Consider the following 25,763-nt stretch of genomic DNA (forward strand, 5'->3'; position numbering starts at 1 on the left):
AAAAACATCCACACAACCTTATTTAATAATGGGCAAAATACCTGAGTAGACATTTCTCCAAAGAAGATATACAAACGGCAAACAGATATATGTAAAGATGCTCAACGTCACTAATCATCAGGGAAATGAAAATCAAAACCACAATGAGACAGCACCTCACACCTATTAGGATGGCTTTTATCAAAAAATCAAAAGATAACGAGTGTTGGTGAAGTTGTGGTGGAAGAGGAACTCTTACACGCTGTTGGTGGGAACATAAATTGATACAGCCATTATGGTATATATGGTTTGCAGCCATTATGGAAAACAGTATGGAGGTTCCTAAAAAAATTAAAAACAGAATTACCATACGATCTAGCAATCCTACTTCTGGGTATATATTTAAAGGAAATTGTCAGTATCTCCAAGAGATATCTGTACTTCCATGTTGATCGCAGCATTATTTATCATAGCCAAGACATGGAAACAAGCTAAGTGTCCATCTACAGATGAATGAATAAAGGAAATGTGATATATCACAGTATATATATGCATATATATGTATATATATATATATAAATACATATATATATATGCAGTTTTTTCTTTCTACACAGAAACCTTTTTGCCACTTGGTATTGCTTTGAGAGTTTTAAAATATATATTTATTTGTTTATTTATTTGGTTGAGCTGGGTCTTAGTTGAGGCAGGCAGGCTCCTTAGTTGCGGCTCCTGGGCTCCTTAGTTTTGGCATGCGAACTCTTAGTTGGCTCCCTAGTTGTGCCATGTGAACTCTTAGTTGTGGCATGCATGTGGGATCTAGTTCCCTGACCAGGGATGGAACCCGTGCCCCCTGCACTGGGAGCGCAGAGTCTTAATCACTGTGCCACCGGGAAGTCCCCTGTTTTGAGAGTTTTATGGAAGTAAATTGAATGGAATATGTTCCATTTATTGAATACCTAATATATACTTCCTTTTACAGCAACATCTGAAGGGGTCTTATCCGGATTTTATAGATAAGGAAACTAAACCTCTGGAAAGTTAATATATTAAGAGATTTGCTCAAATCACACATTTAATAGGAAGAGAGTTGGGGTTGAACTTGGGTCAGGCTTTAAAGCCTATCTTACATTACCCCCACCAGAGATCCAACTTCCCCAACCACAAATTGAAGTCTCTGCATTGGTATTTAATTTTTTAAGATTATCTTTCTTTAAATAAGATTTATTATATGAAAATGTCATCTTCTTAATGTAGTTCTTATTCCATAGAATGTTATTTTCTAGGTTCATTTAGGACTTGGTTGACAACAAAATGATGTAGAAGACAGACATAGGGTCAGAAAACAAAGGCTGTGATGTCTGTTGAGCATTGTTTAGACAACCTCATGGTATGTTATTTATGCTTTTATTTTAAATTATGTTTAACTTATAGAGTTAAAGATATGAAATTAAATTGACTTATGGAGTTAAAAATAATTTATAACTCATCTTGTTCTAGAAAGTATTTCAGGTGCCATGAATCAGAGTTAGCTAAGTGTTTCTATACTTCTTCATCTCTTCAAACTAGATTGTCCAATCCTTGGGGCCAGAGACTGTTCTAGCAATCTTTGTTTCTCCAGCAGTACCCAGCAGTTCTTGATGTGGTAAGTCACAAACATTTGTTGAATTCATTCCTGCTGAGATGGCCTGACATGTGGCGTGTACAATGAGGGACTTGTGTAGAAAAGAACTGTGCTGAGTGTGTCCCAAATGAAGTAGGATAGTTTAGAATCAAGGCTAGATGGAATGATTCAAGTTCAAAAATCAGTACTCTTTTTGGATTAGTAAATGACACTTTTGAGTCTTTTAATATCAGTAACATGTTGAATGAAAAACATTTCTACATTTAAAAATCTGTCACTTTGTAAATATTTTCCTGGGCCAGCAACTGTCATCACTGTACCCTTATACAGTAATAGGTATTATTTCTTCTCTTTTATCAGGGGACAAAAGAGGCAGGTGCCCTGAAAGCACATGGGCTGTTTTTATCCATAGGTTGTGCTTTTATCTATCTACAACTTTGTGGGTGTTAATGGTTGCCTTCTGCCTATATTCCTTTTATTTTTTCATTTGTTGGCAGATTTTATTTATATTTTGAGAAAATAAAAAGGGCACTTCAAAGACTTTGGTTTTACCTTATTCTTGTATTATTTTTTCACTTGCACAATATGAATGCTCTAGTTAAAATGGAAATTAAAATACAATACTACATTGTGTATATTTAAAGCTCTATTATCTGCGACAGTGCAAGGTACATAATAAATAGCGATGGATTAAGAGATTGATCATCATAATTATCCTCTGAAGCCCTAGTTCTGCAGCTCACTTGCTGTTGACTTTGGACGAGTTATATCATCCCTCCAGGTTTCAGTTTTAACATCTGAAAAATGAAGAGAATAAAGCAAACAATATATAAGGACCGTTGAAACTTTAGCATCCTCTGATCAACTGTGGAGCATAGTTAGTTCATTACCTCTGATTTTCCACTAGGAGAGTCAAGTTATATGTATTTTTATGGGGTAAATGAGTTTAGAATCTAGCTTTATATATTTTCTGCTTTTCAGAGAAAAGGCCAAATTCAGGGCAAATTATATTAAGATGTTTTTGATAGTATCATAAATGTTCTTTCTTCTTCAACCACTTAGTGTAGGCCTAGGGCAGGAAGCATGGATTCTTTCTGGAATATCATTTCACTAATGGCATAAAGCCTTTCAGAAATATCACTACTCCCACTGATATTCAAGCTACCCTGACTATAAAAAAATTTCTTAGCCTGCTAAAACTGCCCAATAAGGAAAAGAAATACCCAGCATGAACCTGACTTTAGATGAAAACATAAACTAATCCAAACATAAGTTAACTTGGAAAGAAATTAAACCCTGTCACAGTGAACTCCTAAAGTCTGTGAAAGTGGTTGCTTTTTTTCAGAAGGGTGTTGGGTGGGGAGGCCACCAAGCTACAAATTACACTATAAGAGTTTGTGGGCCTGTAAATTATTTCTAAAGGATTGATGGTGATATTCTTCTGTTATACAAAACAAATTTCCAGCAAGAGGATTACCAGAGTTGATATCTGATATCAAGCAAGATGAAAAGAAAAAACAGAAAACTTATTATAAGTGCCAGTAAAATACTCAGCATTTCCCCCTTCTTTTTAAGATGGATAATTTAAGTGTGATTTCTTTTACTTTTTTTGTCCCTGGGAATCATTTTTCTGACTCTGGTGATATGTTGATCAACAATGTCATGTGCTCTAAAGATGGAGATGAATTGCAGAAGTCAGACAGGAATTTATTTTAAAAGCTTAGACTACCCAGAGGATCAGAAAATATATCTTGGGTTTCTGGGGATTCTGGAATAAACTTGGATTATACGCTGCTACCAGTAGGTAACTAACACTCTGCATACATTACTACCATATGCTGACATCTTTACTGAGTTATAGAAAAATCTCCAGATAGCCCCTTAGGTACCTGCTTGCTCTAGCACACTTACTGTTGCTCCCCACAATTAGCAATAAAATAGTTGCTAATCACTGGTAGATGATACTAATCAACTCTGTAAAATATGTTTTAAATCCATCTGAGTATCATATGGAAATCAGTATGTCCTGAGTTGCTCCCTTCCATGCAAAGTGTAACTACCTGAGTTGGGAATTAATGTTTAAGTATATGCTTATGGGTTAATATTTAAATTTTTAAAGAAAAATCTATAAATAATTTAAATGAAAACATCTCATGAATAGATGACAGAAAGGCTGAATGAATGGCTCTCTGTATCTTATTAAAAAAAGATGTGTTGTAGTCTTATAATCTGCTCCAGTATCATGTGCTACTATCGAAAGAAAACAACAAATATTCGGAGATGGCCATTGCCTTCCCTGGACAGCCTGACTTTGGGAGATTTTTATTCTCAAAGGTTATATACAATTCTGGAAGTTTATCCCATGAGAAGGTTAAGGCCTCTGCAGTCTCTCAAAAACAAACAAAATAAAGACCACTTTCTAAACTGTGGTCACAGAGAGATTTGCAACCACTCAAGTCTGAAGGGCAGTTTGAATTGATTAGCAGGCTCTCTGTACTCTGATTCCAGCAGGCAGCCCATTCTGACCTTGACTCAAAGAGCAGAAGGGTGACTTGCATTTATATCAGAATTTGGATGCCCATGGATGGATTTAGTGTGTAAAACACTGAACATGATAGAGTTAATAGAGAAAGATGGGTGGATAGGTAGGTAGAGAGAGTCATAAATGGACAGAGATCACCAGAATTTATTTTTGTGATATTGATTAAATTCACCACAAGGGGAAAAAAATATTTTTAAGAATACCTTCTCCAGCCAATCTGTAGTTTCTGGTATTTAGTAGAAATAATAGGTGCCTGGGACTTTCCCATGCCCTCACTGGTATCAGATGTTAGGAGACTTTTGCACCTGAGTGAATTTGGCGGCAGTTCTGCATCAGGAATTCTGCTAGTCTCTGCAGAAAACTGCCCAGGTTTGGCTGGTACCCGTAATACTGTCGTCAAATTGGACTTGACTTTTAAGTGCTGGTTTGACCTAAGGCATGGCTTCTCCTATTTGTAGTGATCTTACTGTGGCTACAGGAAAATCACGATCGAAGGTTATGTTGCGTGCATCTGCTTTGTATAAATGCTCTATTTCACTTGGAAAAAGTTCAAGTGTTCGAGAGACCACAATTTTTGATTATTATAGACAGACAAATGATGCTCTGGAACTTCAAGAGATAATAAGGAAGTGTTTAGTTTTTCAGGGATAATTGAAAGACGTCCCTCTTCTTTACGTAAGACGTGGTTATCTTAGAGGCACACGTTGCTTTCTTCCTGCTTGGAGCCAGCATACGCATCACTCTGATTTCCTGGAGTTTCTTCACTCCTCCTTCTGCCAAATTACATCCCAGTCTCCTTTCAAAACTCTGCGTAAAACACACATCCTTTGGGGAGCTTTCTGGACTAACCCCACGAAGCTTCAGTCACTCTCACAATATTCCTGTTGGGCTTTACTTTTTAAGACTCAGACATTCATTCATTGAGTCATCTAACATGTGCACCAACTTCATGCTAGGCCTAGTTATAGGCACTTGAGATATATTACTGAACAAAATAAAGATTTCTTTCCTCGAGGAGGCTATATTTCAGTAAGAAGAGTGTGATGCTTAATTTTATGTTACTTTGTCTAGGTCATGGCATCCAGATATTTGGCCCAATACCAGTCCGGACATTGCTGTGAAGATGTTTTTAAGATGAGATTGACAGACTTTGAGTAAAGCAGATTACCCTCTGTAATTTGGGTGACCCCATCCGATAAATGAAGGCCTTAAGAGGGAAAGACTGAGAAAGAAGGCATTTTTGTCTCCAGACTGCCTTTGGATTTGAGCTGCAACATCAAATTTTCCCTGGGTCTCCAACCTACCCTGCAGAATTCAAATTTGCTAGCCCCTACCTCACATGAACAAATTTCTTAAAATAAATCTTCCTCTCTATGTCACTCCTTATATATATATATATGTGAATTATATGCTATATTAGAAGATAGTAAGTGTGAAAGGAAAAGTGGGGAAAGTAGAGTAGGATAAGGGGGACTGGGAATGTTGGGAATGGGAATAAGACTGTTTTATTAAATAGAGGAGGCCTCATTGAGAAGATGAGATTTGAGAGAATATTGGAAGATACTGGGAGGGTTAGCCGAGTGGCTCTCTGGAGAAAGAGCATTTCAGGCAGAGCAACCAACTGGAGTAAAGATCCTAATGCAGGAGTGTGTTCAGGTAACAGCAAGGAAGCTGGTGTGGCTGGAGTGGAGAGCACAAAGGGTTGAGTAGTAGGAGATGTGAGCAGCATGGTAACAGGAAGCCAGGTGAAGTAGAGCCTTACTCTAGTAAGTAGGCTCATTGTAGAGTGTTGAGCCAAAGCGAGATGTGACTCTGATTTTTTTTTTTTTTTTTTTTTTTTTGGCTGTGTTGGGTCTTCGTTGCTGCGCACAGGCTTTCTTTAGTTGCGGCGAGCGGGGGCTACTCTTCATTGCAGTGCACGGGCTTCTCATTGCGGTGGCTTCTCTTGTTGCGGAGCATGGGCTGTAGGCACGCGGGCTTCAGTAGTTGTGGCACATGGGCTCAGTAGTTGTGGCTCATGGGCTCTAGAGTGCAGGCTCAGTAGTTATGGTGCACAGGCTTAGTTGCTCCGTGGCATGTGGGATCTTCCTGGACCAGGGATTGAACCCGTGTCCCCTGCATTGGCAGGCAGATTCTTAACCACTGTGCCACCAGGGAAACCCTGTGATTCTGATTTATGTTTTTAGAAAAGTTATTTCTGTCTGCTGTACTGAGAATAGACTTTAGAGCCCAAGGGTAGTAGCAGGGACATGTGTTAGGAAAGTGTATCCCTCAGCTATTGCTGAGTAACAAACCATCCTATTTTTTACTTGCTGAAAACAAGAACCATTATTTAGCTCACAATTCCTTGGATTGGCAAATTAGACAGGGCTCAAATGGGCAGTCTCCTAGTCTTGTCTGCAGTCAACTACAGGTCAGCTAAGTGTCTGTGTTTCAGGGAGCTGCCTAGCTATTGGCTTGGACAATGAGGGTGACTGGACCATATGCTTATTCACATGATGGCAGCAGGATTTCAAGAGAAGGAGCAGAAGTGTTCAAGGGCTTTTGGAGTCTAGGCTCAAAACTGACATGCCATCACTTGGGGTATATTATATTAGTTGAAACAAGTCATGGGGTGTTCACAGATTGAAGGATTAGAAGGAGCAGATTACACATCTTGATAGGAAAAGCTACAAAGACAGATTACGAAGGAGTATGATATAGTGAGGGAAATAATTGCTGCCTTTTGGCAAACCATCTTCCACAGAGGCTATTTTGGATGTCCAGGAGAGAGATGATTGTTGCTTGGACCAAGGTAGTAGCGTGGAGGTGGTGTGAATTGGTCAGAGCCCACATCTACTTTCAATGTTGGGACAACAGGATTTCTTGATGAACAGGTATAGGGTGGAGAAGAGGAAAGGAGAAGAGTCAAGGATCAGTCTAAGGTTTTTGGCTTGAATGATTAGAATGATGGAGTTGCCATACACAGAAATAGGGGAGATTGTGTGTGGAGCAGATTTCTTGGGAGGAGATCAGGAATTTCATTTTAGTCATATTATTTCAAATGTCTGTTAGACATCAAAGTTGAAATGTGAAATAAGCAGTTTGAAATCAAGACTAATGTTTGATAGCTCACACAACTTAATAATAAAAAAACAAACAACCCAATCAAAAAATGGGCAGAAGACCTAAATAGACTTTTTTCCAAAGAAGACATACAGATGGCCAGTAAGCACATGAAAAGATGCTCAACATCACTAATTGTTAGAGAAATGCAAATCAGCACTACCATGAAGTACCACCTCACACCAGTCAGAATGGCCATCATCCAAAAGTCTACAGATAACAAATGCTGGAGAGGGTGTGGAGAAAAGGGAACCCTCCTGCGCTGTTGGTAGGAATGTAAATTGGTGCAGCCACCATGGAGAACAGTATGGAGGTTCCTTAAAAAACTAAAAATAGAGTTGCCATTTGCTCCAGCAATCCCACTCCTGGGCATATATCTAGAGAAAACTCCAATTTGAAAAGACACGTGCACCCCAGTGTTCATAGCAACACTATTTACGATAGCCAAGACATGGAAGTGACCTGAATGTCCATTGACAGGTGAATAGGTAAAGAAGGTGTAGTATTTATATTTATATATATGTGTGTGTGTGTGTGTGTGTGTGTGTGTGTATATATATATATATATATATATATATTTATATACACACACACATTGGAATACTACTCAGCCATATAAAAGAATGAAATAATGCCATTTGCAGCAACATGGATGGACCTAGAGATATCATACATACTAAGAGAAGTAAGACAAAGACAAATATCATATGATATCAGTTATATGTGGAATCTAAAATATGATACAAATGAACTTATTTACAAAACAGAAACAGAGACATAGAAAACAAACTTATGGTTACCAAAGGGGAAAGGGGGCAGGGAGGGATAAATTAGGAGTTTGGGATTAGCAGATACAAACTACTATATATAAAATATATAAACATCAAGGTCCTACTGTATAGCATAGGGAACTATATTCAACATTTGTAATAAACTATAATGGAAAAGAATGTGGAAAAGAATCTATATATGTATAACTGAATCACTTTGCTGTACATGGGAAACTAACACAACATTGTGAATTAACTATACTTCAATTAAAAAAATTTTTTTAAAGGGCTAACATTTGAGAGAGAGGTTTGGGCAGGAGTCCTCAGCAAATAGCTGATATTTAAAACCATGGGACTGAACAATATATCTTCAGGAATGACTACAGATAAAACGAAAGAACCAACTATTGAGCCCAGAACTAATACACTAATACAAATACTAATACTGTAGTGTACTAGGAGTTCAGGAAGAAGAAGAAGAACCAATAATGGAGGCTGAGAAGGAATAGCCAGTGATATGAGGGAGAAACAGACCAAAAGAGTGCAGTGTCCTGGAAGCCAAGAGAAGACAGTGATTTGAGGAGTAGGAAAGGACTACGCCGGATGCTGCTGACAGGTCACCTGAGGTCATTGCCAGCCAGATCATTTGAGGATTTTTTTTTAAAAAAAAGCTTCAGGATTCTCTTGTTATTTATTCTCTTGTTATTTTTTCTATCAAGAAATGTTTTCACCTTGGCTGTCACAGGAGTGGCAGTGGTAGTAGTAGTTGTAGTAGTGGTGGTGGTAGTAATATAACAGTGGTTGTAGTGGTGGTAGTAGTAGCAGCAGCAGCAGGAGCAGCACTAGTAGCAATAGTAGTGGTGGCGGTGTAGTAATAGTAATGTAATAACAGTAGCAGTGTAGTAACAGTAGTAGTAGCAGTGCTGGTGGTGGTGGTGGTTTTGGGGTAGTAGTGTGGTAGCAGCAATAGTGGTAGCGGTAGTTGTGGTAGTCGTGTAGTAGCAGCAGCGCCGTGTTAGTAGCAGTAGTATGTTAGTAGTAGTGGTAGCGGTAGTTGTGGTAGTCGTGTAGTAGTAGCAGCAGCAGTGGCACCCTGCTCCAGGCACTGTTCCTCGGGCTCCATGTGGATAATCTCATTGCATCCTCACAGTAATCATTTTCTTTATGGATGAGGAAATTAAGTCACAGAAAAGTTAACTAACTTTTCCAGAGTCACACAGCCATAATGTAATGGGTCCAGAATTCAAACCCAGCCCTTCTGATGCCATAGCCTTTCTGCTCACCACTCTGCTCTACTGACACACAGGGAGCAGGACAAGTGCTGTTGTAGTGCTGAGGTTCAACAGATTACATTTTAGGCATCAGATTCCGTCATCCTTTTTTATGAAAACCAGGCTTCTGATCCTGTAACCATTTTTCTAGCATATCTTGTTCTTATTTATTTACTTAATTATCTCCATTTCAATCTAAAACCAATTTGAAGCAACTTATACAAATTATACAGCATAATCACATAAAGAATAAGTGATGTGATGGGGAAGACACCTTGCTTCCATCAGCCATTCTAATAACTGGCATAGTCGTGGTAAGGAAATTATAACTTTTTTTTTTTTTTTTTTTTTTTGCTGTGCGCGGGCCTCTCACCGTTGTGGCCTCTCCCGTTGTGGAGCACAGGCTCCGGACGCGCAGGCTCAGCGGCCATGGCTCATGGGCCCAGCCGCTCCGTGGCATGTGGGATCTTCCCGGACTGGGGCACAGAACCCGTGTCCCCTGCATCGGCAGGCGGACTCTCAACCACTGCGCCAGCAGGGAAGCCCTGGAAATTATAACTTTTATTGCCTCAAAATTTGCTTGCCAACCAGATTCAGAAGGTAATATGCAAATTTTGAGAGACTCTTCGTAATTGTCTATTTTTTTAATATGGTGAATGGTAAATTTCCTATGTCATTTAAGTATAAACAGCATGTTGAACTTTTTGCACTGTACATAATCGAAATATTATCTTTGAATTTAAACACATTATAATTGTGGATAGCACAACGAATGAATACAGTGTATTCCAATTCAAATTTAGCCTTAGAGTCATTTGTGTCTATTTCATGTTTCTCTAAAATAATACAAACAGACTTCCTATTCTTTCTAATAATGTAGAATGCTATAACACAATACAAAAATATGCCTTTGGCCACGAATTATTTTAGTCATAGTGGCCATTTAAATTCATTGTTGGAAGTAATAAATTGGATACGGTTGGTGGGATATTCAAGTGGAGATGCCTACAGACAGGCAGGTAAGCATCTGTAACTTTGGTCCAGTGATGCCCCCCTACAGCACAGTGTGGTGGACGAAGTGTGAGTGCAAACCCAGTCAAAGGCAGGAGACACAAACTGACACAAATCCACTCCCATCATCAAACTGTTCCACTTGGGAATGGATATACATGTACATATGTGTGCATGTATGTATGTGTGTACAAAAAGACCTCAAATTCAACATGTTTAAAATGGGGTGTGCTCTGAATTTTTCTTTTTGCCTCCAGTCTCTCAGCTTTCTATCCATTCTTCGTACCACCACCAGATCAATCATATTAAAGCCTGTGTGTTGTTTTTCTTCTGAAATCTTTAATGACTATCTATTGCCAGTAAGACCCACGGAATCCATCCTTGCTTGGGCAGGTTGGCTTGCTAAAACAACAGCCATTCCCAACACTTTTCTTCTTCGCCACCCCACTACAAAAGTTGGAAAGCAGATACTTTTTTTACTCTGCCTCTGTTTCCCTTGCAAGTGGCCATTGACTCATTTTTAGGTAATGAGATATGACTACCAGAGATTCTTGGAAAGACTTTGCTTTTCTGATAAAAAGAACATATGTGGTTGTTGCTGTTCTTTCTCCCTGCTTCCTATATTGAATATAGTTATAATGCATATAGATTATGCATCCATTTTGCCACCATGAGGAGACAGATATAAGGATAAAAAGTCCCTGCAGGTGGCAGAGTGGTAGAAAGACTGTTCTGTGAGAACTCTGTTGAACTGCTGACACAACCCTGAGGCTGCCTACTTCTGGATTTATTGTTAAGAAAGCAATAAATTGTCTTTATGTTTTAACCAGACTTTCTGTTTCTTGCAGATGACATTATTCCTAATTCAGCTTTGCATTCAAACATTTACACTATCTGATTTGAAGTTGTCCTTCCATACACATCTGTGTTTTCTTGGCTACTTGATCACCATGTTTCAGAAGAATCTTCACTGTTCCCATTTCTAGAACACTCTCTGGCCTTTCCTGCTTCAGTGACTTAGCTCATGTTATTTCTTCCATGTGGACTTCATTTTTTTGTATTCTTCTACCAACACTGCCCTCCTTTCTTTGCCTCTAATCTTGCTGTATAGTCTTGGATATCCAGCTTACATGTCACCTCCTCCATGAAAACTTTCCTGCTCTTCCTGGAGGTGATAGCTTCCTTCTTGAATTCCTCTGAAACTTGGCTCTGTACAACAAAGATCATACCAAGCCCCAGAATATAATTATTTATGTTCTAAATTGTAATCCTTGACTAAAATTTGACTTATATGTCATTATTTCTCCTTGGGAATGGGTTGAACTTAGGTGTTTATTTATTTAGTTATTTTTCTAAATGAGTAGATCAGTGAATAAAGGAAATGGATTTTAGGTGTCTACAATGTAAAGTAGGTTGGGAGCAACAGAAATTCAGAAGTTTTGAAATAGAGAGGACTCCATCGATAGAGTCAAAGAGTAGAGTATTCGCTTACTGTAAAGAGGCCATGAAAAGTTCCATCCATTTCAGGACAACCTAATGAGGTTTTTGTCGATTGCAAAGAATGAAGCAACTCTTGTGTCTCAAGGCCCATTTTGACTGTTGAGTGGTTGTGCTTTGGTACATTGTTTTTGTTACGTGTAATGAGATTTGGGCACATAATTCTATATATGCTACAAGGAATACTGGGCCCATAAAATATTCTAATAAAAAATTATACTCTTTGAGGTTTTATTCACATGTTTTCTTCATGTTATAACCTAATATGCTTGCTTAGAAAAACACATTTTATTGTTTTTGAGTCATTTCCCCATCTTGAGTTTATTAAACTTGAATTAAAAGAAATTATTCTAAAAACAAAGCTGTTTCCTACACTGCAGCTTGAAAAACTTTTGAAACTAAATAAAGTTAAAATTCAAAACATTAAGCAAATATAAATCTTAAAATTGATAAGGCCTTTCCCATATCAAATATAGACATTTATTATAGCAACATGAGAGTTATTTTTGTCCCTTGGTCTTTTCTAGTGGAGGCCATTTGATAATGTGATGTTAAATGCCTAATATTGGGTAATGAACTAAGTTACTCATCCTGTGCCTAGCCCTTTCCCACCCACTTCTAGAAGCAAAGTGTGGATGAGGATAAACAATTCCATGAGGGGAAATAAATATACTTACACATATGTACAGACAGACATATCTATGGCCTTAAAGAGAGAGAGAGAGTAGACAAAAAAAGCTTTGGGAGAAAATATTTCAAATATTTGCCTCTCTCTCCCCATCATGTTTTATAAATATGTATTACAGAGGAAAAAATGCTTAGCAAATAAGGAAAGCCCACTAGCACTCCCTAAAGACTGCTGTCACTACTAGGTCTTGATGACAGCCAGCATTCTGAAGCAATATATCTAAATCATGGACTTTTTTTTTAAAGTTAAGAAATCCAGAAAAGTCACAGGTCCTGATTACAGATTCTGGCGCAATCTCACTAACAGTTTTTAGACATAATGTCCTCTGAGTTGTAAACCCACATATGGGTCCTTTCAGAGCCAATTTCTTCATGCAAGCCTGGAACTCTATCTGCTCCTTTCAGATCTCTCAACAGTTTTCAAGGAGTCAGCCTTCCTTCTTTCCAGAAAGGAACCACCCATTCTTTCAACTTCATGTCACTAACACTAGTCATCACAGTGGAGGAATAGACAAGGGTAATCATGTTTTTTTAAATTTGGAAACAGCCCAAAGGTTCCAAATTTCTTTCAGAATTAAGTCATTTCCTCGTCTATGACTGTCAGTCTTCTCAGATGTTATTGGAAGTTTCCCTACTTTGTTCACTCACTCATTCACTTCTTCATTCAATAACTTTTTGTCAAGCACCTACTATGTGTCAGGCAGTGTTTTGGACTCTGAGGTTACATCAATGGACAAAATCCTAATGGAGTTTGCATTCTAGTGGGAAGAGATGATTATAAACAAATAAATGAAAAACAATATACCAGGTGGTGATAAGTGATACAAGAAAAATAAGCAGATTTATGGGGAAAGAGAATGCTAGGTGGGAGGGCTGCTGTTTTGCCTTGGGTGGTCAGTGAAGGCTGCTCTGAGAGTGCACGCTGAGCAGGAAGTGAGGGGGTGCACAGTTTAGTTATCTGGAGAAGAGCCCTTCGGGCAGAGGAAACAGGATGTACAAAGGTCCTGAGTGTGTTGGTATGTTCAGGGAATGACTGGGGGTCAGCATGGCTGGAGCAGAACGGGCAAGGTGTGTGGGGCTGGAGGAAATGACATTAGATAAGAGAGAGCTGAGGCCAGATCAAGGCCTTGTTGTCCATTTTAAGTGTTCTGGCGTTTATTCCAAGTGACTGGGAAGCAATGGAAGATTTTTTCGAAGAGTGATATCAGATTTAAGTCTTAAAAAATCACTTTGGCTTGCTATGTTGAGAACAGACTGTAGAGGGCCAAGTTCATAAGCAGGGAGACAAGTTAGGAGGCTATTACAGTAATTCAAATGCTAGATGAGCTTTTGTCTTAGAAATTTATGACTCCAGCCTTGTCTGGGTTAGATGTCTAACCAAGATGCTCACCTCACGGCCAGCGTCTGGGCATAGCATTTTCTCAGAACAGTTCATAACCCGCTCTGATTTCATTGCTGTACATATCCCCTATCCGCCTACACCACATTCAGCTTCTGTGACGCTCTGCTGGGGGAGGAAGACATTTGGCCTTTGGGCTTTCAAAGATTCTTCCTCTGTGCTTCAGATGTTTTTGCAGGAACTTTGCGTTTGTATATTTCTCCTCTTCCAAGGTGTCTCTCTCTCTCTCTCTCCCCCTCTTTTTCTGGGTAATGTGTTTTTTGTCTTTTTTAAAAATTTTTATTGGAGTATAGTTGATTTACAATGTTGTGTTAGTTTCTGCTGTACTGAAAAATGAGTCAGTTATTCATATACATATATCCACTCTTTTTTAGATTCTTTCCCCAAATAGGCCATTACAGAGTATTGAGTAGAGTTTCCTGTGCTTTACAGTAGGTCCTTATTAGTTATCTATTTTATATATACTAGTGTGTGTATGTCAATCCCAGTCTCCCAATTTATCCCTCTCCCCTTTCCCCCCTGGTAACCATAAGTTTGTTTTCTACATCTGCGACTCTATTTCTGTTTTGTGAATAAGTTTATTTGTACCATCCAGGGTGTCTGTGATACCTCTATCTTTGAGAAATTCTCTTACATCCCTTGGTCCATTTAAAAAAAAATCTTCTTGGTCTTATCTGCAGCGCATTCATTTATATGTTACCAAAGCAGGTTCTAGCTTTAGCTGGATCTCAGTCTCCTCACCTGTTCTGAGTGGTGCTTGAAATTAGTCAGTAGCTGATTTGCAGCAGATGACATTGTCCTAGGGGGCACTAGTGCCTCATTCTTAGCATTAGCAGAATTTGTCCTGCTTTCCTGTACCCCTCAGACCGCCTACAAAATTCCTATTTCCAGTCTGAGAGATGCCTCTGGTCCAGAACTCATTTTAGGAGCAATAATGATTGATAGGCCCTGAGCCTTCATTCCTTTTTCAGTTCTGACCACCTTCTCACGTTACCTATGGCCTAGGTTGCTAGCAGCCCACCAGCCATATCAGCTCATAGATAGGTTTCTTTTGGCCCATACAGCACTGTTTAAAATTTTTTTGAATAATTGCCAATACTTAAAAATGATGAGATTTATATAATAACCTGAAATTTTCATTTCTCTTAAAAAAGTGTTAGACTTGGCCAAACTGAGTATGCACGCTCACATGGCAACACCACATTGCAGTTCAGCAGCAGCTGCGTCATAGGATGAGGCATGTGCACTGTGCCCCTCCCAGCCCCTTTCACTGCCACGTCCCCTGCTTGGTGGTTCCTCTAGATATCTGAGTGCAAAACCTTGGTCAGTGCTCTCACTCTCCCAGATCCCACTAGCCTTTAAAATTATTCTAGAGGTTCCCATTGCCCATGCAGAATTTTTAAGGATGAGAGTAATCTTTTAAAATTATACAAAAGCAACAACAACACATCCCCACATATAGAAAATAAGAGACAACTTTCACATAGGAAAGAGCAGCTGATTTCTTATGGCTTCTCAAAATGAGTCTCAATAGATTTTGGCCTTATCCAGTTTAATGCAACCTGGGTAGCCACTGGATATACACCTTGACCTTCCCCTTGGCCTAGCCTTCCCCACCCCAAATCTGTTCTAGCAAAGTCTTCTGAAAGAGGATTTATAGGAAGACCCTCAGTGCAGTGCAACCGTGGACGGAGATATTGGTGCCGCATTTGCCATGGCCACTTCTGACCTAATGCCAAAGTTTCTATTGCCTTTTGGTCCGTTTTCGGATGTCTGTATGGTGAGGGAGGAATTCTCCAATATCCCATTAGAGTTTCTGAACAGTCTCAACTCGGTGGAGTGGAAATTTATAAAGAGTTTATTTCTTCCAGTCACTGCCTTGAACTATGCCTCATTCATTCTTCATTTCTTGTCACTTAATACCATCTGGGATCGATCACATAAATTTCCAGTCACTTCGAGTCATTAAAACTCATTTATTTTAAAGCATCAATCTCAAATTTGATTTAAATCCCATCTCTTCCTTGTAATCTTTCTTGTGTGGTCCGTGGATGAGTCCTTCAGAGGGTCCTGTAGGACCTGTCCACTCCACAGTTCCCTGACCAGGAGATCCAGCTCTCACTCCACTTCTCCCACCTCCCATCTGCTGGTGCCAACACCCCACAGCTTCTCGTTACTGGACTCCCCTTGCCAGGAGGCCACCACTGTGGGCAGAGCAAGATGCCTAAAACCTGGCTACTTTCTGTGGTACCCACTTGACCCACAGTCAACTCGCTCATCTCTGCCACCAAACAGTGGAAGAGGAGACCGCCCCCTCTCTCCCTTCTGCTGTCTCTCTTTCGGTCCCCCACCCAGATAGGCACAGGGACAAATCAGCCAGTTCACTGCCCAGGCAGACATCTCACCAGGGCATCCATCCATTCTGCTGAGAGTGTGAGTCATGCAGGCCCCAGTCTGAGCTGTTGTCTTGCAGCCTCACTCTCACTTGTCTTGGTGACAGGAGTACCCTCCCCTTCTCCCTGGGGAAGGGGAAGAATCATCTTTCATTTAAACCCTACAGTTTCCCTGAGGACAAGCAATCCATTGGCTCTCACCCATTCCTCTCCCCAGTCCTCTGCCCTCCAGACTGGAGGGCCGGGGACAGTCGCGTGTGGGTGGGTCAGTTCTGCGGACTCTTCGTGCGCCCTGCGGGAACTGTCTGGTCCATTGTTGGCCGCTGTCTTCAGAATGCAGGCACTTCATGATTTCACATGTGGTGTTTTCTGTTCTTGGTGCCAAGCTTGGGAAAGTCTGCTCAGTGTCTGCTGCACTGTTGTATTTGAGCTGGATGAATCAGCTCAAGCACATCGAGGTACGAGAGGCAGAAAGCTCAACCCAAGATGGCTCTGCCAGTGAGGAAGTGTATTGTGTCACTTAACTTCAGCTCATATTGATTCCTGGTTCACGTGGTGTCCTTAGGTCCCCAGCTCCACTGTGTTTCCTCTGGGTGAGAAATGGTAGATGGAGGAGTCTTGGGGTCCTTATGGAGGCTCACTTAAGGCTCACCTCATCAGACGCCAGCAGAGGAGAATTCACTTTCCCAGGCGCTCAAACAAAAATCCTGGAATGTGACCTAGGTCACGTGCCCATTCCTGACCCAGTAACAGTGTTTGCCAAAGGTGGCTGATGCCACTCAGATCCACCTGAAGTTTGGAAATGACTTTCCTCCATCTCTCCCACATCCTATGACATCCATCAAAGGAGGTCATAGATTTTCCAGATCTACCCTTGTTCAAACATTTCAGAGGGGTAAGAAGAATAATGGTTTAAAGTTTAGGACCTTGGAATAGGATAGAACTGGATCCAAATCCTGGCTCTACCAGAGCAAGGGAACGTGACCAAGTACTTAAATTCTCTGAGACTCAGTTTCTCAGTTTTTCCAGCTGTAAAATGGGAGTGTTAATAATACCTAAGTCATTGGGTTGTTAAGAGGATAAAATAAATTGTGCCTTGTATGATTATTATTCTATAATGCCTGACACAATTAGGTGCTCAATAAATACTATTTTTATTGCTAAGAACTTCCTCCTTTGTGGACAGAGACCAACACTATGGAAAAACACACTAAATTATGAAGATTCTCCTTGCATTTCCTAGAAGGGACCAATTTGACACTGTTGTCCCAGGGAGTAAGCAGATTTTCCTGTCAATTTTCCTGTTATTCTTTGTATGCAGCAAGTGGAGGACTCAATGTGAAAGATGGAGGGTGGGGGAAAACTAAGTATATGAAATGTCTTAAGCATCGGTGTGAGTGTGTGTGTGTGTGTGTGTGTGTGTGTGTGTGAACTAGGAAGCTTATGCTAGGAATAACTACCAGAGATTCATTAATCATTTCCAAAGAGCAACATAGGGCGCTTTGGAGAACCTGCCAAATTTTGAGCCACCTCTGAATTTAGCAACACCCCTAGACATTGCCCAGACCTTCTCTTAGATTTGTCCATAAAATGGGGGAAATTGAGGCATTTTTGTTTTGTCATTTAAAGCAAAGCAATCTTGCCCAAATTTCATATTTTAAAGAAATTGTAAAAATATTAATAACATGAATTCAGTTGTAAAATGCATTTTGTATTTATCTTAAAGAATTAAACAATACTGGGATTAAAGGTGAGAGAACATTTTTTTAATATCAACTAGGAACTGCACCTTTCTGAAAAGTAAAATGTTATTTTTTTGAGAGACAGCAACAGTGGAGGTAATTTCCCAAGTAAAATATGTGAATTACGTTGAAATATATGGTGTGACTACGTAAATATAAAATGTGACAGCCCGTTTTGTATTCCAAAACTGAACTCCCGTTTGTTGAGATTAAGATAGCTACTGGCGCCCTCTTGTGGAAATGATTATTTTAGCTATTATTATTTTAGGTGTTTAGTTAGAAAGGAAAATCAACACAATTATTAAGGCATACCTGTCATAAATGTGTTTTTTCCAGGCACTTTTGATGACTCCAGATTAATCATATAGTTTTGTTTATACACGAAGTCCAGGAGGAGATTTTAATATGTAGCGTAATGATGGTCTTTGCAGATTTACATTATGACTGTTTTTTTCTTAAGTAGATTTTGATCTGTCATCTGATTCAGCTGTTCTAAGAACCTTAATCAGACCTGGTTTATGTACATTTATATTTCACCTCAAAAGGTTGAGCCAGATAGGTACATTAAAATAAAAATACTTTTCACAAGCTTTAAACTTCTGTCCAGCATCTGCCCTGCCAAAACTTCTCTTGATGGCCCTCCTCCAGAGATAGGTTTTGACCCAGCACCTGAACCAGTTTCGATCAAGTGGGAAATCCTCTGCCAACTTTAGCTGCCATGGCCACCTCCATCTCCTTAGCAGCTGGCTGTCCCTGCTATATGTCAGAACATAAAGAAGAACAGTCACACTGGTCCAAGACTGAAAGTAACCCTTGGGCTACAGAGGTCTCTGGTATTCAGGGTATTCAAGGAGTGGGTGGCCAACTGCTTGGTAGGCGCACGGCAGAGTGCATTCAAGGTCATTTATTTGGACTCAGTGATCTTCGTCATCCCTTCTAACTCTGAGATTCTAAAGCTCCTCTGTGTAATGTGATGTCCAGCCCTGCTGAATGAACTAACTGCAGATTTGAACCCACTCATTGCAGGTCTATATGTCCCTCTGGAATTACTCTATCAAGTAAACTCTTGGAACCTCCACAGGACCATTCAAAGTGCACATTAATCAGGGCACTGGAGCATAATAGACATATGATGCCCTTTCACCATTATTTTTAAACAGTTGTGAATAATTATGGAATATATAAGTTATTTTTAGCAGAAAACTGTCAAGCATAATAACTGGTGGATGCCAGTTAAGATAGGGAAATGGTAGAAGGTGTAGGGTCACATATTCAAGGGAAACGTTAAGCATCCTGAGTGAAGGTTTGAATGTGTGGGTTTGGGAGCACAAAGGAGCCGGATTCAAACCCTGGTTCTGTTATTTACTAGATGAATGACCCCAGGGAAATGTCTGAGCTTCCTTCATCTATTGATATAAGAATTATTATGCTTACCTCACAGGGTTGCAGTAAGAATTAAATGGCATAAGAAAATGTGAAGCACTGAGCATGGTATGTAGAAGGCTCTCGAAAAATGCTAGGTATTCTCATTAAGGGACAGAAACAATACAAAAGGTGGAGCCATAGCCAGAAAGGGTCCTTGATGTTTAAGGCCCCATAAACATGGAGAAAGCACACTGAAGTGTTTCCTGTATATAATTAAATTGTGTTCATTGGTTATCCCTGATAAGCTTACCTTATGAATCAGGGGACTATCTCCATCTTCCCTAATATTTTATCTTTGATTGTTGACTGGGACACATTTTAATCTCTCAGCATTTGGATTCACACAGTAAGCACTCTTATCTGACTTAATTATATATCGATAAGAGCAGGGCACTGTAATCTGTATAACTCACTGGGCTTTTCATAAGGACATCTCTAAACTCGACAGCAAAAACTTTTAGGAATCAACAGCTTCAGGTCCCCACAGTGAAGGATCTGTGGAGAACCTTGATAGATTAGCCCTGACTATTCCATAGTTCAAAGTCAAACTGTTGGATTGGTCAGGCCTACAAACTGGGCGATCACAGTTTGTATATACAAAAGGATAATTTACAAAGATAGTAGCATTCAGAAGATGCATAATTTAAGACAAAATTCTTTTGGAGAATGATATTTGTAATTATTAGCTAAAGTGATGCCATCATGTGGCAAAAGCAAAAATCGCATGTACTCAGAGAGCCAATTCTAAGAGTAGCAATCTTGGACTGATTTTAATTCATTCATTTTGATAATTGAATTAATGGATTTTCATTAATTTATTTTCATTTACATTATTGTTATTTCAAATATTTTACAGAGTGAAACTTTATTACTGTCATTTAGTTGGATGACTTCAAATGCATGTAATTCAAATGTGCATAAAATGTGTATAAAAGTGCATAAGATATGTAAAATGATTAAATGGACTCCTGAAGCTAAGTGAAACGTGACGAAGTCCGGACTTGGATAATGTTAACTGAGCATTAGATTGCTTTGCTATTTTTAGAACTCTGTTAAATAATTTGATTCCCTGAGTAAAAATAAATATATAGAGTGCTAAAAGAATTGACCAGCATTAAAAATATAAAGGCAAGGTCTTGTCAGTATGGCAGGCTGAGTGCATGCAAATGTAAAGAAAAGTGAGAAAGATACAGCTGAGGAGGTTTAGATTGGGCACCAGAAACCTGGAGCTGGAGAAAATGGTGTGTGGGAATGAGAACAGAGAGAAAAACTAGAGTTTTAAATTAAAATATATACTTAGAAAGTCGACCCCTGAATTCCCAGCCACCACACCCTCTGTATGCACAGAACTCCAGGCAGCCAGACTGTCATGCCCCAAGAAACAAACTGGAATGTATTGATACCTCTCTGGCTTTTATTCCAAAATGGTATGGAAAAACCCTCTTCTTCTGGTTAAGATTAACATGGGCAAGATTTATCCTTCCAATTGAAACAGCTAAAAAACAGGACAAAACATATGAAACAACAGTTCTCAGGACACTAAAGCAGAGAAAACTAAAAAGCAGACAGAGGCAAACAAACAAACAAACAAAAAAACATTAGGTAAAGAGGAAGAAAGGTAAAGTAACAAGCAAAAATAAAAACAAGACGCTGTAGAGAAATGTCTTTAAAGTACCTAAAGAAAAATAACTATCAACCTAGAATTAGGTTGGATATAGTGTTCTATATGTTAATGAGATCAAATTGATTAACTTGTATCCAAATCATCTCTATGCTTACTGATTTTTGTCTGCTCGTTTGTCTATTAGTTGATAGACTTGTGTTCATAGACGTGGGTTAATATCCTCAACTATGATTGTGGATTTATCTACCTTTGCTTTAATTCTGTCAATATTTGTTTTATGTATTTTGAAGCCATGTTATATGATATACACTAATTTAGGGCTGTTGTACCTTCTTCTTGAATTGACCTTTTTATTATGATATATTATCCTTCAGTTCTTACACTTCTTGCCCTGTATTTTGTTCTATGTGAATATAGTCACACCAGGTTTCTTCTAGTTAGTGTTTTATTTTTGATTTGCCTGTTCTCTTCTTGAGCTCTATTTCCTTGTGCCAGGGTGTGGAAAACACCCTCAAAGAGAAAGCTGGAATTAAAGTGAGGCTCACCACATGTGCTTTCCTTCCCTCAAGGACCTTAGCCCTTTCTATCTAGTGCCTGTAGAGAGCTGTTTAATGTGGCTGAATTCTCTTTCACTCCATTCTTTTTTCCTTACTTTATAAGTGACACTGCAAGGATCAGCAAATATGGCCTGAGGGACAAAGTGGCTCATCTCCAGTTTTTACAAATCATTTTATTGAAACAAGCCCTACTCATTCACTTACATATTATCACCGGCTGCACGACAACAGAGTTGAGCAGCTGTAATGGAGATCATATGGTTGGGATGTCTAAATATTTACTATCTGGCTCTTTACAGAAAAAGTTTGTTGACCCCTGAGGTACAGAGAAGGAAAAATTATGTGTAGCCTGAGGGCATGGGGTGGGGTGTCAGTTAGGGCTGGAAGAGATTTTTCTCAGCTAGGCCTGCCTGCAACCTTCATTGGCCAGAACAGGCTCTGTTCTCTCTTCTGGGGCTTTATTAAAGGTCTTCAGCCGGGTTTACTTCATAATGCCAGGGGTGTCCTCTTTACATCTAGGGGTAAACTCGGGCTTCAGATCATCCTCAACCTCTAGCTGGATTTGGGCCTCTGGAACTTTTGTTACTTTTAAGGAAATGCAGCCCCACTTGTGCTCTTGCCGGGTATTCAGGCGTCAGTTATTTCTACTCTCATACTGCTGACAGGTGTGTGAAAAGTGAATTGGCTCCCTTCTTGAGCGCCTTTAAGACGAGGAGGACTTTTCCTGGCCTGTCTACCAAGGTCTCTGGGCTCAGCCTCTCCTTGCACCTGCAACTGCCTCAGATCTCTTTTTTATTTCTGAGGGCGTGGGTCTTCCAATTCTATAGGTTTCTGCTTCACCAAATCCCCTTCGGTAATGTTTTTCAGGTTTTTGTTTCCCTCAGCCCCGTCTCTTAATGACTCCAGAAAGTGAGTTCTAGGAGCTGTCCTAGAGCCCATACCGCACTCCTTAAGGGAGCTTTGCTTTTCATTGGTTATCAACCCTTATTGGGGGCATTTTTCTGTTTTTTAACCAATTTGTTGTGTATGTCTTAGATTTTACAGTAATGAAACTTTGAGATCTGGTTTTCCTCTACCATCTGAAACTGGGAGATTCTATATTGGTTTCAGAATATGGTCGGTAAAGAACATATTTGCAAAAAGCTCTTTTGTATCTAATTTCTTTCCACTTGTAAGGTGAAGGATTTGCAATTGGAATAATTAACCACAAGGGGGAGTGTTTCTTTTGATTTTCATTTCCTTCAATAAAACTAACAAATACATATAGTTTATGCAGGGTTTTATGTTTGTGACCAGTGAGTAAAATTACACCAGTAGAGGGCTTCCCTGGTGGCGCAGTGGTTGAGAGTTAGCCCGCCGATGCGGGGGACGCGGGTTCGTGCCTCCGTCTGGGAGGATCCCACATGCCTCGGAGCAGCTGGGCCTGCGTGTCCGGAGCCTGTGCTCCGCAACGGGAGAGGCCACAACAGTGAGAGGCCTGCGTACCGCAAAAAAAAAAAAAAAAAAAAAAAAAAAAAAAATTACACGAGTAGAATGTGATATTTTGTAAAATAATTCTATCCAATCACAAAGCCTAATCAACAATTTTTTTGTACACGTACAAGGTGCAAGGCTCTCCGCTAGGCTGTTAGTAGATGCTACAATCGGTCTTTACAAGCCAGATATATAGAAAGGAGCTTGAAATATTGGGTGATTTGTTAAAATGAGCAATTCCAGTTGGGTTTATGTTGAACTAATAATTTACACAATAACTACTGCATCATCTATTTTTAATGAGAAATTCAAATACCACCAAAAATATCTTAAAGATATGAGTCAAATGTCTACAGATCTCCTACCACACAGTTCAAACTTCCTCATAGAGAGATATTTTCACTTTCCATAAATTCTGCTACACTTAATAAAAAGGTAAATGTGGACTGAGATTTGAAAATCTATTTCCTCTACTTTTTAACATAGCATACAGGCTTCAACTTGCTTAAAGTCACGGAAGCTAAGTAGCATTTCATGGAAAGTTCCTGATAATGGGCCCAAACATATGACAAGGTACCTGGGGCTAGATACCATTTAATAGCTGAAAATGATGACAGAAAATATTTGAGCAAAATAAGGAATTTATTATCTTGCATAAGTGAAGTGTCCAGGGATGAGGCTTTGTTGGCTTCCTTTTCAGAACTGTTTGAGCTCAGGCTCCTCAAAAATGGCTCCAAGCAGATGCAGTCATATCTGAAAAAGCGTGTGTGTGTGTGTGTGTGTGTGTGTGTGTGTCTTGCTAATGAAAGTGGAATAAAATCCAAACTGGCTTTCAGGACCTCCCAGGTTCTATATGTTCAGATTCCCTTTAATCTCTTAAAAATCATCCCACCAAGCTCTCTCCCTTATATTTCAGACACACTAGCCTCTCTTCTATTCTTCAAATGTGCTGAGTCTTTTCCTACCCCGAAGCCAGGTTGCCTCTGTCCAGAATGCTCTTCCCCCAGCACTGCACAGGCTGGCTCCTCTGCTGCTTCAGGTCTCAGCTCAGCTCAATGTTCATTCCCTCCTGATCCTAACGAATGTGCACCCTGCTCCTCCCCTTCTCATTTCCTTCATATCACTCATCATAAACTAACTTATTTGTTTTCTTACATATAGTCTGTCTTCCTAACAAGAAAGCAAGCTCCGTGATGCAAGGACCTTATTTTTATAGTTCACAGTGTATCCCCAGTGCTTAAATAACAATAAACACTCAATAAATATTTATAGAATAAACATACTACTTTTTTTAACGTCTTTATTGGAGTATAATTGCTATAAATGTTGTTTTAGTTTCTGCTGTATAACAAAGTGAGTCAGCTATACATACACATATATCCCCGTATCCCCACGCTCTTGAGCCTCCCTCCCACCCTCCCTATCCCACGCCTCTAGGTGGTCACAGAGCACTGAGCAGATCTCCCTGTGCTATGCGGCTGCTTCTCACTAGCTATCTATTTTACATTGGGTAGTGTATATATGTCCATGCCACTCTCTCACTTCGTCCCAGCTTACACTTCCCCCTCCCCATGTCCTGAGCTCCATTCTCCCTGTCTGCATCTTTATTTCTGTTCTGCCTCTAGGTTCGTCAGAACCATTTTGTTTTTTCTTTTACATTCCATATATATTTGTTAGCATATGGTATTTGGTTTTCTCTTTCTGACTTACCTTACTCTGTATGACAGACTCTAGGTCCATCCACCTCACTACAAAAAACTCAATTGCGTTTCTTTCCATGACTGAGTAATATTCCATTGCATATATGTGCCACATCTTCTTTATCCATTCGTCTGTCGATGGACACTTAGGGTATTTCCATGTCCTAGCTATCATAAATAGTGCTGCAATGAACATTGTGGTACATGACTCTTTGAATTACGGTTTTCTCAGGGTATATGCCCAGTAGTGGGATTGCTGGGTCATATGGTAGTTCTATATGTAGTTTTTTAAGGAACCTCCATACTGTTCTCCATAGTGGCTGTATCAATTTAGATTCCCACCAACGGTGCAAGATGGTTCCCTTTTCTCCACACCCTCTCCAGCATTTATTGTTTGTAGATTTTTTGATGATGGCCATTCTGACCGGTGTGAGGTGATACCTCATTGTAGTTTTGATTTGCATTTCACTAATGATTAGTGATGTTGAGCATCCTTTCATGTGTTTGTTGGCAATCTGTATATCTTCTTTGGAGAAATGTCTATTTAGGTCTTCTGCCCATTTTTGGATTGGGTTGTTTGGTTTTTTGATATTGAGCTGCATGAGCTGCTTGTATGTTTTGGGGATTAATCCTTTGTCAGTTGCTTCATTTGCAAATATTTTCTCCCATTCTGAGGGTTGTCTTTTCATCTTGTTTATGATTTCCTTTGCTGTGCAAAAGCGTTTAAGTTTCATTAGGTCCCATTTGTTTATTTTTGTTTTTATTTCCATTTGTCTAGGAGGTGAGTCAAAAAGGATCTTGCTGTGATTTATGTCATAGACTGTTCTGCCTATGTTTTCCTCTAAGAGTTTTATAGTGTCTGGCCTTACTTTTAGGTCTCTAATCCATTTTGAGTTTATTTTTGTGTATGGTGTTAGGGAGTGTTCTAATCTCATACTTTTACATGTAGCTGTCCAGTTTTCCC

At 39.5% G+C, this 25,763-nt stretch overlaps 1 protein-coding gene across 2 annotated transcripts in view; it reads left to right on the plus strand.

Annotated features, from left to right (window-relative positions):
• Nucleotides 1–1,548: 1,548 nt before the first annotated feature.
• Nucleotides 1,549–25,763, plus strand: part of MOCS2 (molybdenum cofactor synthesis 2) — a 49,637-nt gene continuing 25,422 nt past the window's right edge. For both annotated transcript variants that reach the window (XR_014326123.1, XM_082836811.1), the window contains exon 1: nucleotides 1,549–1,624. The gene's annotated coding sequence lies outside the window, so the exon portion shown is untranslated. The remainder of the gene's footprint in view (nucleotides 1,625–25,763) is intronic.

This window comes from Leucopleurus acutus (assembly GCF_964270905.1).
Source record: "Leucopleurus acutus genome assembly, chromosome: 3".
Lineage (NCBI taxonomy): Eukaryota > Metazoa > Chordata > Mammalia > Artiodactyla > Delphinidae > Leucopleurus > Leucopleurus acutus.